General features: G+C 35.7%; 1 long non-coding RNA gene across 1 annotated transcript in view; it reads right to left on the reverse strand.

The window, feature by feature from the left end:
• Positions 1–7,603: 7,603 nt before the first annotated feature.
• The window catches only part of LOC134470579 (uncharacterized), a 44,983-nt gene continuing 38,397 nt past the window's right edge, over positions 7,604–14,189 (reverse strand). Inside the window, exons 3-4 of the long non-coding RNA XR_010039518.1 lie at positions 9,855–9,945; positions 7,604–9,308 (exon numbers count right to left, since the gene is read on the reverse strand). This is a non-coding gene — a long non-coding RNA (uncharacterized LOC134470579). The remainder of the gene's footprint in view (positions 9,309–9,854; positions 9,946–14,189) is intronic.

Here is a 14,189-nt window from a genome sequence, read left to right on the forward strand (position 1 = left end):
TATTGACAAAGAAAGGGACACTTAGAGGAGCTATGCAGTTCTGCAAAGGATATACAGCAAAAAGAGAAGCAGCACAGCCGTAGCCTGCACTATGATCCTGTAGGATGCCCTTAACTGCTTTTCCAAGCAAAAGACAGAGCTGTCTGCTGTCGCCCACAAGGCCTTCAGCCTCTCCTGTACTCGGTTTTGGCAGACACTCTCTCAAGTCAGTATTACCAATTGGCCTATTTCTAGTTGCTTATATTTTAATTGAGAACTCATTGACCCCACCTTAATTTCCAATACAGTATCAACCTCTCTAGATAGTGTAGATACTATTCTCCTTGACTCCTACATGGAATGACTTCTGCCCCTTTCCTCCTTCAGAACAACTTCTTCAAATCTCAAAACCTAGGGGCCCTTGATCCAGAATCAACTATGAGGCTGGTCAGGTGGAAGTCAAGTGTATTTAGTTCCAAATCTGGTAGGAGTGACGGTGGTGGTGGTAGTGGTGGTGGTGGTGGTGTGTGTGTGTGAGATGAGGAAGAGTTTGTCATAAAGAAGAAATTCTGGTGACCGGTGACTCAGGAATCTATATCATATGCCATCCTACTCAAGTACAGGAATATAGCTCTAAAGCTTATACTGGAGTAGGGTGGAAACTGTTGCCTTTAAAACAGTATTCAACTTAGTATTCAACTTAGCTAGAGACCGTCTCTTAGGAAATATTCCCAGTGTTCAGACAATAAGGTGGGACTGCTAGAAGCAGGGACATGCCTACCTTCCTTCCAGTCTCTTCTATGATATCCTGACTTTTCTGTAAATGAGGCCTTATTGTTGGGATCTTATTGTTTGGATCTAAACTGTTCCCAAAAGGCTTATTAGATTGAAAGCTTGGTCCCCAGTGCATCAGTACTCAATGATGGAGCTCATTGAGGAATTAATCAGATCCAGAGGGTACTAATTTCATCAAAGAATTAATCCACTGATGAGTTCATTAGCTGTATGGGCTATCAGGAGATGAGGCCCAATTGAAAAGAGTGGGTCGTAGGATTGGGACCTATTCTCTCTCTCTCTCTCTCTCTCTCTCTCTCTCTCTCTCTCTGTCTCTCTCTCTCTCTCTCTCTCTCTCTCTCTCTCTCTCTCTCTCTCGTCTCTCTCTCTCCTTCATAGCTGCTGTGAGCTAACCAGCTTTCCCCTCACAAACTCCCTTCTTCCAAAATGTTTCTGCCTCACCACAGGACCATAGGTAACAGAGCCAGCTGACTGTGGACTGAAATCTCTGAAACTATGAGATAAAATAAATCTTGCCTTCTTTAAAATTATTTTTTAAGAACTCTTATATAGCCACAGAAAGCTAATACAGATATGCTGCCAATGGTCAGAAATGCTCCAACCAACTCCACTGCTTACTCTCCATGGGAGCACCATCTTGCTAGAAAACATCTCCCTTAGGTCCTGAGCCCACATTTACTGTCATGATTAACCTCTTTCAATACCATATTTATCCTGAATAGAATACCCCAAAAGGTCCTTTAAAGAATGAATGAGAGTTTATTAGTAGCCATATGTCTGATTCTAATGTCACCTAGAAAATTTCACTAGTTAAAACTCAAACCAAGCAGGGATGTGGGGATCATTTCACATGTGTTTTTTCTAATCTGTGTAATTAGTTTCTACATTGAACCAAAATTCAAAATTCACATAACTTACAACTGTCATTAATGTAGAACTTATAGGGAAAATATGGAAATGCAAATGAAAATTTTGAACACATGACCAATTAAAACTAATTCTTAATTAAGAAAATTGAGAATTGCATTAAGAGCAAACTAGTTACCAAGACTCCAAAGTTTAACCAGTTTAAAAAATGACTCTCAAACAAAGGAAGTATCTCTAATCTAGTAAATTCTATTTTAAATAGGATGTACTATAGAATACTAGGTCACCCAGTCAGCATAATTTGCTCTGATTTTTGAGAAAGCCTTTGAAACATCTTTATAATGGATTATTAAGAAAAAGAATCACTAAAGGATGAAAAGCAGAAGACTGATTGAATTTCTGTGAAAACTCATAGAAGAAATCTTTGAGCGTCTGTGAAGACAATATTAGAGCCCTGAGGGCTTGGCTTTACCTCTGGTGCTGCTGAATACATCACGGCCCCGTCAGCTGCAGTTCTGCTTTCTGCATTTTCAAGAAGCCCCTCAACTATAATTTGAAAATATTAAACAGAAATTTCCAGAAACGCACCATGAAATATCTTAAATTTTGTGCCATTCTTCATAGCATGATGAAGTCTCAGAAATCTATTCCATCTCTTCCAGCATATGAATTATTCTGCTGCTCCAGCCAATCCCTCTCCCTCTCATCTTTGCCCTCTTGCCCATTACGTATGGTGGCACTGCCAATTAGTCACATGACAGCCACCTTAACTATTGCTGTATCAGTGTGTATTTAAGGAATCCTTATTTTACTTAACAATAGCTCCAAATGCAAATTGTTATAAAAGATTAGAAGTCATTCAGTTGTATTAGCTATTGTTAGTGGTTTAAACTAAGCTTTATCATACTTGTTTATGAATAGCAAAAACAGCATATATATATACATGTATTTATACATATATATCAATATACATATATATATACCAATATTCCTATAGATATGTAGGTATATATATGTATATATAAATATATGTATAAATACATATGTTTATATACAAATAAATAAAATAGCATATATATATATATTTATGAGACAGTATGAATTAGGAACTTTCCAGTTTTCAGATATTCTCTTGAGCTCTTGGAACATATCCCTCTTGATTCATGGGAAACTAATATACAGTTTACTTAATAGAGAAAAAGAGGAAGAACTGAATGATTTAAGAGGGATAGAGTCTGATTTCTGTGTCTTCCAATGATTCTGGTTTAGGGAAATGGAAATCAGTCACAAACAATGATAACTGTCACATGGACTCAGTGCTTTAGGATTCTAACAAAAACCCAAGCACTTAAAATTTACCTTTTGCCAATAATTATATGAAAATTGAAATTGAATCAAAACTTTCTAAAATTTCTTCTTGGAAGTGAACTGGTTAAAAGAAGATTTAATGTCTACATAAGCATATATGAGATAAAACAAAAATGTAGTTTTAAAAGAATGATTTAAATATAAACTTTAAAGTGTTATTTATGATTTTCTATAAAATTCTGTTAATAAAGACTATTGTTCATTGTCTTGAAATGATTCCATATGGTTTGTTTTCAATTTCAAGAAAGAATCAATTTGAAGATGTATTCAAGGAAAAAGAGTCCTGTGTTGCTTGCATTGTTCTGTTCAGATCTTTGTTCTGTTTTGTTTTGTTTTATTCTCTTTAAAATACTAAAATTATATATATATACACATAAATATATATACATAAAGTAAATATATATATACATGATTATATATACATATATATATATATATATATATATCGATAAAGAAAAATAATTACATGATATTGAGAAACAAACTTGCTGTGTAGGACTGTATTTGGTTGAAATTCGTTGGACATTCTTGTTATACTGCATTCCTTTTGACCTTACCAGCCTGAGAACAAGTCTTGCAAATCAACCTTGATATGCAAATTTCATTGGAAAACAGCCATCTTTCTCATGAGTGCCGCAAGGACATCAGAGTTTTCCGAGGTGCTGAAGGTTATAAGACTGGCATCATTGCTTCCTTGTTTACTAGCTGGACTTCTCAGTGTTACCTTTTGCCTAAAAGCCAGGAGAAAGACATACTCAGCACTAGGACTACTGCAGCCTGGATGATGCAGAAGAAAACTGCTACTGCATTGTCCTCAGGACCTCTCTCAAATCGCTTAACTTGCTGTCCCAAGGACTTCTGCAAACTCCCAAGTGCTCATGAAAAATTGTATTTTCCCAAATTGACAACAGCTTTACATTTGGTCTCATGCAGTTCATCCAATATAAAGAAACAGATTATCTTTTCACTTTCCTTGAACCCAAACAGGCTTTTTATAGTTGTTGCAAACAACAGATTAAGACAAAAATGATGTCGTGTAACCTCTATGACTAAATCATGAAAAGGATACAGCCTTTCTCTGGCTCTCCCCCTTCCAGATCTAGTATTTGAAGCCAGATACAATATTGTTAGAAAACACAGAGCAAATGGAGACACTATGTGTAGGTGTTTCCACCAGCAGTCCCAAGTAATACTGTAACCCACAGCCAGCATCAATTCCTAGGTGTGCAAAAATACAATCCTTCAAGTAATTGCAGCTCCTTGCTTTGAGGTTACCAGCTCACCATGCTAAATTCTCTCCTAACGTATTGATGTGTTGCATGCATTTCGGTGCATGAGAATAGATGCCTAAGGGTTGGGGATGGAGCTGAGGAACTAGCCCATAATTTCAGATGAAAGATCTACATTGATTCAAAATCCCATCACAGACCAGACCTATTCCAGTGCTTTTTAAATAAATTACACCTGAAAGAGAAACTCCCTAAAAGGCCTTGATTTCATTCTCTGTCATGGCAATGTCATTTGATAAAGGGTAAAATGACCAAGCAATACAAATAAGAATAAAATAGCGCTTAAAGGGAGAAATGTTCTTGTCCAAAATGTACTTGCTGAAGAGTTTGGAGCTTCTAACAAAGAAAATTCAAAACTTTTAATAACTTTTACAATGAACCTCATGTTATTAAGTTAAAACTTCTTGAAGCCAAGATGAGAAAGGGTTATAGAAAAAATTATTTGCTTTGAAAAATGTAGGAATTAGAAAAAATGTATTAGAAGATTAGAGAAGAATGAAAAGTGTCCCAAATGGGAGATCTCAAAGTGAAAAAAAACTTCTGAGAAATGAATAGCACCTAAATTCAGTGAAAATCTGTATGTAACACTTACCCTAATCTTTAAGGTTATATCTGCCCTTTGTAGCAGAGAGCTTTCCAACACAGAATTAGATTACAAGGTAATTGGTTGTAGATATTCAGGAACTGAAGCAAATACAGTACTTTTTTATTTTCCTACTATTGACATAAATTTACTAAATCAATGCAAATTAGGTACTTGTAGATTTATATTCAAAATAAATTTAATTTTGAAAGACACACATAAACATAGCATCTCATAAACTCATTTAATAGTTTCATTTTTAGTTACATTTGGCTTTAAAATCTCTAAGTAATTATGTTTTTATCATGCTAATGTATAATTACCCATAGCAATAACTGTGACTTTCAGGTATTTGGAACCCCATAAGGAAATGGCTGTGCTAATTTCTGACAGTAACTTGCTCCATCCTCATAATGACCCTTTGAGGAAGCAATGTTTTTTGTTGTTGTTACTTTCAGATCATAGTAAATTAAATAACTTGTGTTCTGGACTCATCCAAAAGGTTTTCCTGCCTACATTCATAGAAACTTCATTGTCAAACTTTCTGTTTTCAAAAATGTCCTGCACACCTTGGTTTAGGGTTAAGAAAACACTGTGGCTCAACTCAATCCTATTCTTTCCAATTTTCTGTTTCCCTTTCAGAAGAAAAGATCAGTTCTCTTCTCTTTCGCTGGAGCAACCACCCAAAGCATTCTTCCTTGTTAATATTGACTCTCTCCTATAGTTGTGAGACTCAAGGCTTAGAAAGGAAGGGGTATCAAGAAAATGAATTTGAATGTGAAAGAAGAGAAATTGCTTCTTTGCTAATATTCACCACAGCCAAGTCAAAGTCCTGGCAACCTCCAGTCTTCTGTTTTCCTTATTTTACTTTCTAAAGGAGATATTCAAAATATATTTGTATCAATACAATGACACTATAGTTTACTTTCCTGATTTAAAAGGTCAAGGAACTTGGCTTTTAGAAAAGGAAGTAATGGGGGACAAATTTTAAATATAGACACATCTAACCTGTTTGGGCAGAAGGACCTTTTAGTCACTGTTCGGTAGGCAGCTACAAAACCACTGACTGCCAGCCTTGTGTAATCAGTACTGCTAGAGACTTGAAATTGATGTATACTTTTCACTTTACTAACATGATCGCTTAATGCAATCTGTTGGCTTAAACAATCCATCAGTGGAATGCTATGTATTTTAATGCTTGAAAATTATATGATTTAATTTGGTTTCAGGCAGGTAGAATGACAAATTTCATCATTAAAATATAACAATCAAAGCTACAAAGAAAGAACATCAAGCATTCTTCATAGGTTTTGCAGGTGTCGTGACTGAGCTTGATTGTTAGCAGAAAAGACACCCTACTCTCTCGGGATCTTTGGCAATGAATCCCTGCAGTTCTCTCCCAAGAGGAATTCAGATCCTCTCTTCTTGTCTTTCTAATATACTTGTGACTTCTTGGACCAATAAGATGTGGCAGGATTAATATTATCTAGGAATAGGTCTCAGAAGTCCTGGTGACTTCTGTTCTTACCTACTGTGGAAAACAGCTCAGGCTGAACTACAAGTACATACACAGTGACTGATTCCATAGATAGGAAGCTCCCAGCTTTCAGCAGTCTCACAGTGCCTCAGCCATACACGTAAAGAAGCATTACACCCTCTAAACCTACCCCAGCTAACCCTCAGAATTAGAAAAAAGCATGTGTGACAGAAGCAAAAAACAGACAAACATTCCACAACCAGCCCACAACATGTGAAACAGAGGACTTCATTGTCCTAAGTCACTACATTGTGCGATACTTTACTGTGCAGCAAGACATAATCAATAATATGGATTAATAGTGAATCTAAAAATAGCCTCTTGTTGACCTAATCCCCAAATGTCATTAATTAAAAATGCATCTCAAAGTTGAGAATAGTTAGGTTCTCTAATAAATACATGTTTAGGTTTGCAAGTCTATCAAAATTGTTTTCAAGATTAGATATAGACTCAACATTAAGTACTACTCTTTTCAATAGTTAATAAAAAAAGAATGGCATTGTTCCATATTACCTTGCTCGGAAAATTTGGTCTATTGCTTAATGTCTTATTTTAGCTTAGATGTAATGTTTTGTTATATTCTGGTGTTTTCTTCTGAACCACAAATGTTAGATTTCCCCACACTCCTCCAGTAGATGAGAGATGCTTTATCTTTCTAAATCCCATCCTAGGCCTAAAATTTTGGACTCAAACTCAGTGGGCTTCAAAATTCAAAGCCTTTAGGAGGGAGTCGTGTTTCATAATAAAGGCAATATATACTAGGGGAAATTTTGAGCTGAATCTAATTTACAATCCCCTCACACTTCAGCTGCCAATATTTTGTCACTTAATTAAGAAATAAACATGACCTGGAGGACCCATAGATTCAGTGGTATTCAAATACTATTTTAATCCACAGATTTCTTTTTGCCTTTCCTGTTTTATTATTTTTGCCAGTGTTAGAAAGTTAAACAATTTCCCAGCTTCATAATGATTTGCCAAGAATTATCTTATTCAATTATTCATTTTAACGTGGGAGGAAAATTCAATTATTTTCAATAGCATGCCAATAAACAAACAATTCCTTGGTAAAAGAAATATGTGGAGATATATATATATATATATATATATATATATTTGTAAGTTTTAAACATATAAAATACACATTGCACACAATTTACAAAACTGAAATGCATATCACTTTTTTTCAGTTCCAGTTTATTCTCACTGAACACATTCATGACTTTTTGACAAAGCTTTTTATCTATAGCTAACCAATTCAATCATGATTTAGCAAATAGAACTGTATCCCAATCCAGTAATCCTTTTCCCAATACAGTCATCATTTAACGTGATAGTGATCTATAATTAAACCGGTTTTGACTGGCACATAAATCTCATTCATTAAATTGAAACTTCTTTCAGTTTCTGCACTGACATGATACACTTTTTAAGTTTAATCCTTATTATTAACATTTTCTTCATCATTTTAAGTCTAGACAATCAACAAAACAATAAATAAAACTCTTTTCATTGCAGTTGTAGATTTCCATAGTGCAAATATCCTCACATGGCTGACTTCAAATCACAGAAGAGATATTGTTCAGTTCATAGATGGGAAAACATGGGATATAACACAACATTAAATTGCGCCGGCACATTCAAGCAGCCTCAAATACTCAGCAAAAAATAATAGTGAAGTCTGAGATTTATCACCTTTCTTTATTGAGAATAATTTATTTAATTTTTAATATATAATTTACCTTTAAATAATGGCTGTGATTAACAACTGGTTCGTAAAGTACCTGCATATTTTGTACTCAGATCTTGCAAGGCTGTCTTGGTTGAATCCAGCACATACTGTTTAAAGGACAGTTCAGCAGAAATGTTATCTTTGTTTTAATTTGTAAGGAAGCAATTTCTCATCAAGGCTACTTTTGTACTCAATTACCCTACGCATAAAGGAACAGGACAAGAAAACTAAATTCACAGAAGGAAGATTCACAGCCTTGTAATATGGTTATGAAATTTTTCTTTATTTTAATGTTTTATATTCTATATTTTATTTTGTTCTTTGTGGATGTGAAAAACAAATGGCTTTAACACATGTAAATACTTGATCCATCATAAGTTTCATAAATAGTTGGCAACAATTGTTATCATTCTTGAAACATGCTTTTGTTTTACACTATCCAATGTGAAAAGCATGAAATAAAAAGATACAAGACTTGAATCAAGGAAGAATGATGTTAGAAAGGAGGTCAGTTTTCTGTTCCAGTTTAATTATAACATAGAACCCCGCCGTGCTCCTTCCTTCAGACCTCAGAACCACGGCTGCAGGACCCTTCACACTGTCCTCCCTCCTGTGACCAGGCAGCAGCCTTCCAGAAAGTTAATGCCTTGAGTTCACAGGCTGTGGTGCACCAAATGCCTTTAAATGCCTCATACTCTGCGATGCTTGGCAGTAATTCTGAAGAACTCATTAACACTTCAGGTTAATAATCCATTTGGCGACTAAAGTATGCAGAAAATTCTGTTTTGTATTTACCACATAGTCTCTCAAACTCCCGTCTCCACACAACACTTATCCAAAACATATTCAAGATTGAATTTTTTTTTTGCACATGACTTCTATCAAATTTCTGAGAGTGCTGATTTCCCTTGTTTCTTGGCTGTGTTTGGCTACAGGCACACAGTTCCTCTGGGACCTTGCAGAATACAAATGTTTTCTCTGCTTGAATGTCACTTATGGCATTGCCTTCATTTTCTTCATTTTGGTCTGCTTGGATCTTTCAGCTCCCCTTCATAGACTGTACTCTCGGAAAGCATGCAGGATGTCTTGGCATTCTCCATATCCCCTCAAGGTTCAGTTGCAGTAGTTTGTACTGTCAGTACAGTACATAAAAACATACTGGCAAATAAGAGAATATTTACCAAGTGCATAGCCATGGCCTGGTACAGTGCTAGTTTACACCTGTGTGTCTAACCTTCCTAGTGTTCTTATACTTTAAATTCTTTATGCTGTCATGATGGCACCTTAGCAAACTAAGTGAAACCTGGGTAAAAGTTTTCAAATTACATTTTTTCAATACCCAATGAACTGCTTCCTTTACCTTCTTTAGATATTCTCTTGCCTTGTCCTTTCCTATAGTTTGATGAGCAATTCTTTTGGAAAAGCCTCTAAATCCCACCCCCCCATATATTCTTTTATTTTATCCTATATTATTTTTCCATTTACTTTCTTGGAGGGGCACCATCACTTCGATAACAGTATACACATATTTACTGATCATAACCATTCCTCCAAATGATCTATAATTTAAGTTTAAAGGGAGCACTAGTACTTTTTCAGGCCTACTATATAAGTATTGCACAATGAATTGGTCAGTTTTGTTACTAAACTAATTCTACATACCAAAGTCCTCGACTTAAGGAGAACATGGGTCTTTTTTCTCACCTATGGATCTTCAAGTTCCCAAGGCCATCTCTGCTTCAGGCTGAAGTCTGGATCTTCAAAACTTCTCCGTGTATATTCATTCTAGATTATCCTACAGGGAAAGGAAAAGCATGCTTCCTGAAGCATGCTCTTTTCGTGGCAGGTCACAGGTTCATAAAAGTGCAAGCTCTAAATTCTGAAGAACTCATTAACACTTCAGGTTAATAATCCATTTGGCGACTAAAGTATGCAGGATTTACCTGAGGACTACTGGCACAATGACTCACCTGCCCTTATATCAACACCAGAATGATTCACATGATGAAACCCAAATTCAGGGGTATGAAGTATGTGCCACTGCCTTGTGTGCATCTTTGCAAGACAACATGGCAGAAGCCAGTGAAGGGTAGGAACGATGCAGTCTGCCACACACACAAAAATGGTTAACCCATATATTTTCCATATGAGGTGTTTGTACTTCCATTAGAAACATAAAGAAATTTAGACATGAAAAATTAAACTAAAAAGCCCACAATTATACTACAAAGGAGACAAAAATAAGAATTTGGACAGTGTAGCTTTTTACTTCATAGAACACATATTATTTTTATGATAGCAGTAACCTCAATTACAGCTCTCATATTCCTAGTTTTAAAAGAAAATTTGAGATGGTATTAGCGCTAAAACTCTTTTTGAGCTAAGATGGATAAAGATACAAAAACAAATAAAGGTACTCACAGTGGACAACACCAGTCACTCCTTTATTCTAAAAGAAATTTCTATCATCTCAAAGATGAGTCTCTTCTATTGTCTCATGCATTACTTATTATGGTGCCAGTCAAGTCATACAGATTTCCCGTTTAATTAACTATGTGTTGTGGCTTAAAATAAAGTCTTTCACAAGACTTGTAAAGCCAATTTAAGTTTCTCTTTCTACCTAAAGAGGAATTTTGTGGCAACAGTGGTAATAATTGTAATTTCAGTTCTTTACGAATAAAGAAAACCAGCCCAATATAGATTCTGAAACAGATTTGGGTTTCACTAATGTTCCCCACGTCTGGGCATGAATCTATGATGGCCAATAGCTTGATGGTTGAGCATTGAGAGTGAGAGGGTCATATTGAGCCAAGGCATTAATCCCAAACTACCTTCTCCCCACAGATGTGGCTCGTATCCATGACCAGCTCCTAAGACACCTTTTGTAATACATATTTTCTAAATCTGCTGGATTTTAAGAATTACAGTGGGATGCTGGCCAAAATTACAGATTAGCATAGTTATTTCATTGAAGAATCTAAATTCTACCCCAGATGGAATATTCTCTGGAGACCTCATCATTAAACAAGCATAGGGGTCAATGAATTAAAAACAAAGGCTAAGTATCTATGTGGGATGGCTATTCTTCATAACATTTGGAATTTAGAAGAAAACTGATGTCTTAAAATTGTATCTCTCATGGTCCATAACTACCTCCAACTTTCTGACCTCAAAAATTATAATGTAAATACAGTTCTTAGTGTAATTACATTCTATAATCTTGGTTAAGAGAGTTCATAATATTTTCCAAACTCAGAACAGTTCTTCCTATTGTTCTATACTTTGCACTTTGGACCAGATTCTCCTACTTCAGACCCAGGGCTCCCCTGCAAAGGACACCAAAGCACATGACTATAACTGTTTGTTCTTGCCCTGTCTACCGTATCACCCCACAGGAAATGGAAGCCATGTTCCTCTGAATTCTCTCTCAACAAATAGGGCCATGCGGTTTTTATACTAGTTGTTAATTCAAAGCCTAGTGGGACAAAAAATAGTTTTGTATCTCCAAAAGGAGTATCATAAAATACTACAATTCTGTGAGGATTATATTGGGTAAGGTTCACATTGGACTTATGTTTAAAATAAATCTCTTCTAGTGGCTATATGTGGATAGTGTGTGTGGTCCACTGAATGTCAGTTTGAAATAAGACTGACTGTCTTCCATTAGCACCAATTGTATAGTATTTGAATTTGGCTTGTTTTTAAAAATACTTATCATAATCATCCTTTTAGATATGCATCCAGCTTCAACTTGATCACACCTTAGTATTGTCATCATGAGCATATTCTGGCGAATGGCAAATTATCCTGAATTACAGGAAGCTGAAATCTATTTCTTATCCTGGCTACTGATCAGCTGCCATGGTAGCCAAGTCTTTCAACTCTTTTTTTTTTTTTTTTTTGCCTCAATTTTAGCCTACAACCTAAATGAGCTGATGTGAAGCATGTTCCCTGTAAAGCAGCTGTCTTCAAAATTCTAAGCATAATCATTTTTTATTGTTATCCAGGCAGCTTAGAGGCAATTGAAAAACTAATTTTTATCTATCCTTCCATCTTTAGCAAAAGTGGCACAAGATAGCAATGGTATCCAAAAGGGATGTTCATGGTGTATTTTTTTCTTTACATTCTTCTATTTACAATCCTTCTTAGTAACCCACACACTTATAGGAAATAGGACTTTTTTTAAACCTTACCTTAGCACAAGACTGCCAAATATGGTGACCTCATCCATGGAATAATTCCTAGTACCTGTGTCATTGTGGTAATGACATAATGAGTAACAATCTACAGTGATTTCAGGACTGCCACTAAGTTTGGAGTCCCCCTACAAAACCAAGGGAAAACATGCTCGGCTATAGGTTTCTTCTTTAATGATTTATTTATTCAATGCTTTGTCTCATTACTTAGGAAAATACACACAGTTAAATGGAATAAAACTGAATTTAGATTAAATAAATGAAAGAATCAGAGAAATGAAAAAGGAAATAAAACCAGGAGCTAAAATGGTTCATAAAAAAAAGTCCTTTGATCTTTCAAATATGCTAAACATAGGCCATCTATTTGCCTCTGAGATTTTCAGCAGTTACCCATTGAGCTGACTTTGTTCCCTAAAGCTACACATAATAAATCAAGTCCCTCTTTCACAAGGAATCCTTCAGATATGGAAAAAGAAGTATTGAGCCCTCCAAGCGAAATCAAAATGAATAATCTTACACATTGCCTAGAAAATATTATTAATTTACTTGACCTTTGGAAGAAAATTCTGCTCCCCTCTATTGCTTATATGCTTAAGCAACTCTAGGGCATTTGATTTCCTAACCTTATTCCACTTAACTTTTCTTTAAGTAGAACACATTTTACATGGAATTAAGCCATTTGTGACAGAACAGCTTAACTGACAATATTAAGATTGACAACTCCATGGCTTAAATGGTAGCAAAGTCCACCTTTTCTCTCTTACAACAGTGAACTCAAGATCCATTATTACCTTTCCTCCTACTGATCCAGGAAATCCTGAATACATTGAAACCAGAGATTCAAATAGTTATTGACTCAATAGAATTGCATTGAAACCACTCAGAAAGGAGGCAAACCATTGCATTTTTATAATTTTCTGATGGGTGCATTTTGTTTAGGGATTTATTGTACACTAGGGATTTAGATCTGCTCTCTGTCATCACAATGATGTCACCATGTAGTTCAATCAATTCAGCAATTAGAGATATTCTTTCTCTCCTGCTATGCTATGTATGTTCTTTCTCAGGTTTGCCATTTGACCATGAGAAAGACGTCATTGTCAGGCAAGATTCCTCCCACAGAAAGAGGACAAGGAATGTCTGCATGCCCAAGCTGCATATCACAGGGCATATTGAGCAACAGAAGCTATAACATCTTTTAATTAAAAATCAGCAGGATCAGATCTTGTCTTAGCTTTTACATTTTGCAAAGTTTTAAAATATCATTAAGCCCACGCATAACTACCAACACCCACACCACTGCCGGCAGGGGCAGCCAGTGTTTCTATATCCAATGATTCCACAATATATCGGTCTGATACATGTACCATCTGGCAGTTTAAAGTATGTTTAACTATCCCTCAAATCAAGTGGCAATTATGCATCAGCCAGCTGCAATCTTTATCTCATTCATCCCCATCTTCTCAGAGATCATTCAAGTAGGTATTCTAGGAGGATGCAAGATGAACCAAATACCTCAGAGATCACAGGTAAATAGGCTGCCCAAGATTCTGTCCAAAGTAATTAAAATTTAGATGTCCCAAGAGACAAAAACATTGACTGCAATGAACTCTGAACCAGCAGCACCTTAGCTCTGATGTCAAAATTTCGCAGATATCTCCTAGAATTCACTTTCATCTCCAAACTCTCAAAAATAGGTGGCTCAGAATTATAAAATTATTTTTAGATAAGAAAGGTGCTATTGGTGTCCACAGAATTAAGGATATTGTTCTGTTGTCTTGGTAACAAGATGTAAGGGGGAGCCTAGAAATCAAGCACTGCTCTCCTATCTTGTTAAAAATCC

This window comes from Cavia porcellus, unplaced genomic scaffold (genome assembly GCF_034190915.1).
Source record: "Cavia porcellus strain 051 isolate PalLab524CR breed Dunkin Hartley unplaced genomic scaffold, mCavPor4.1 scaffold_15, whole genome shotgun sequence".
NCBI lineage: Eukaryota > Metazoa > Chordata > Mammalia > Rodentia > Caviidae > Cavia > Cavia porcellus.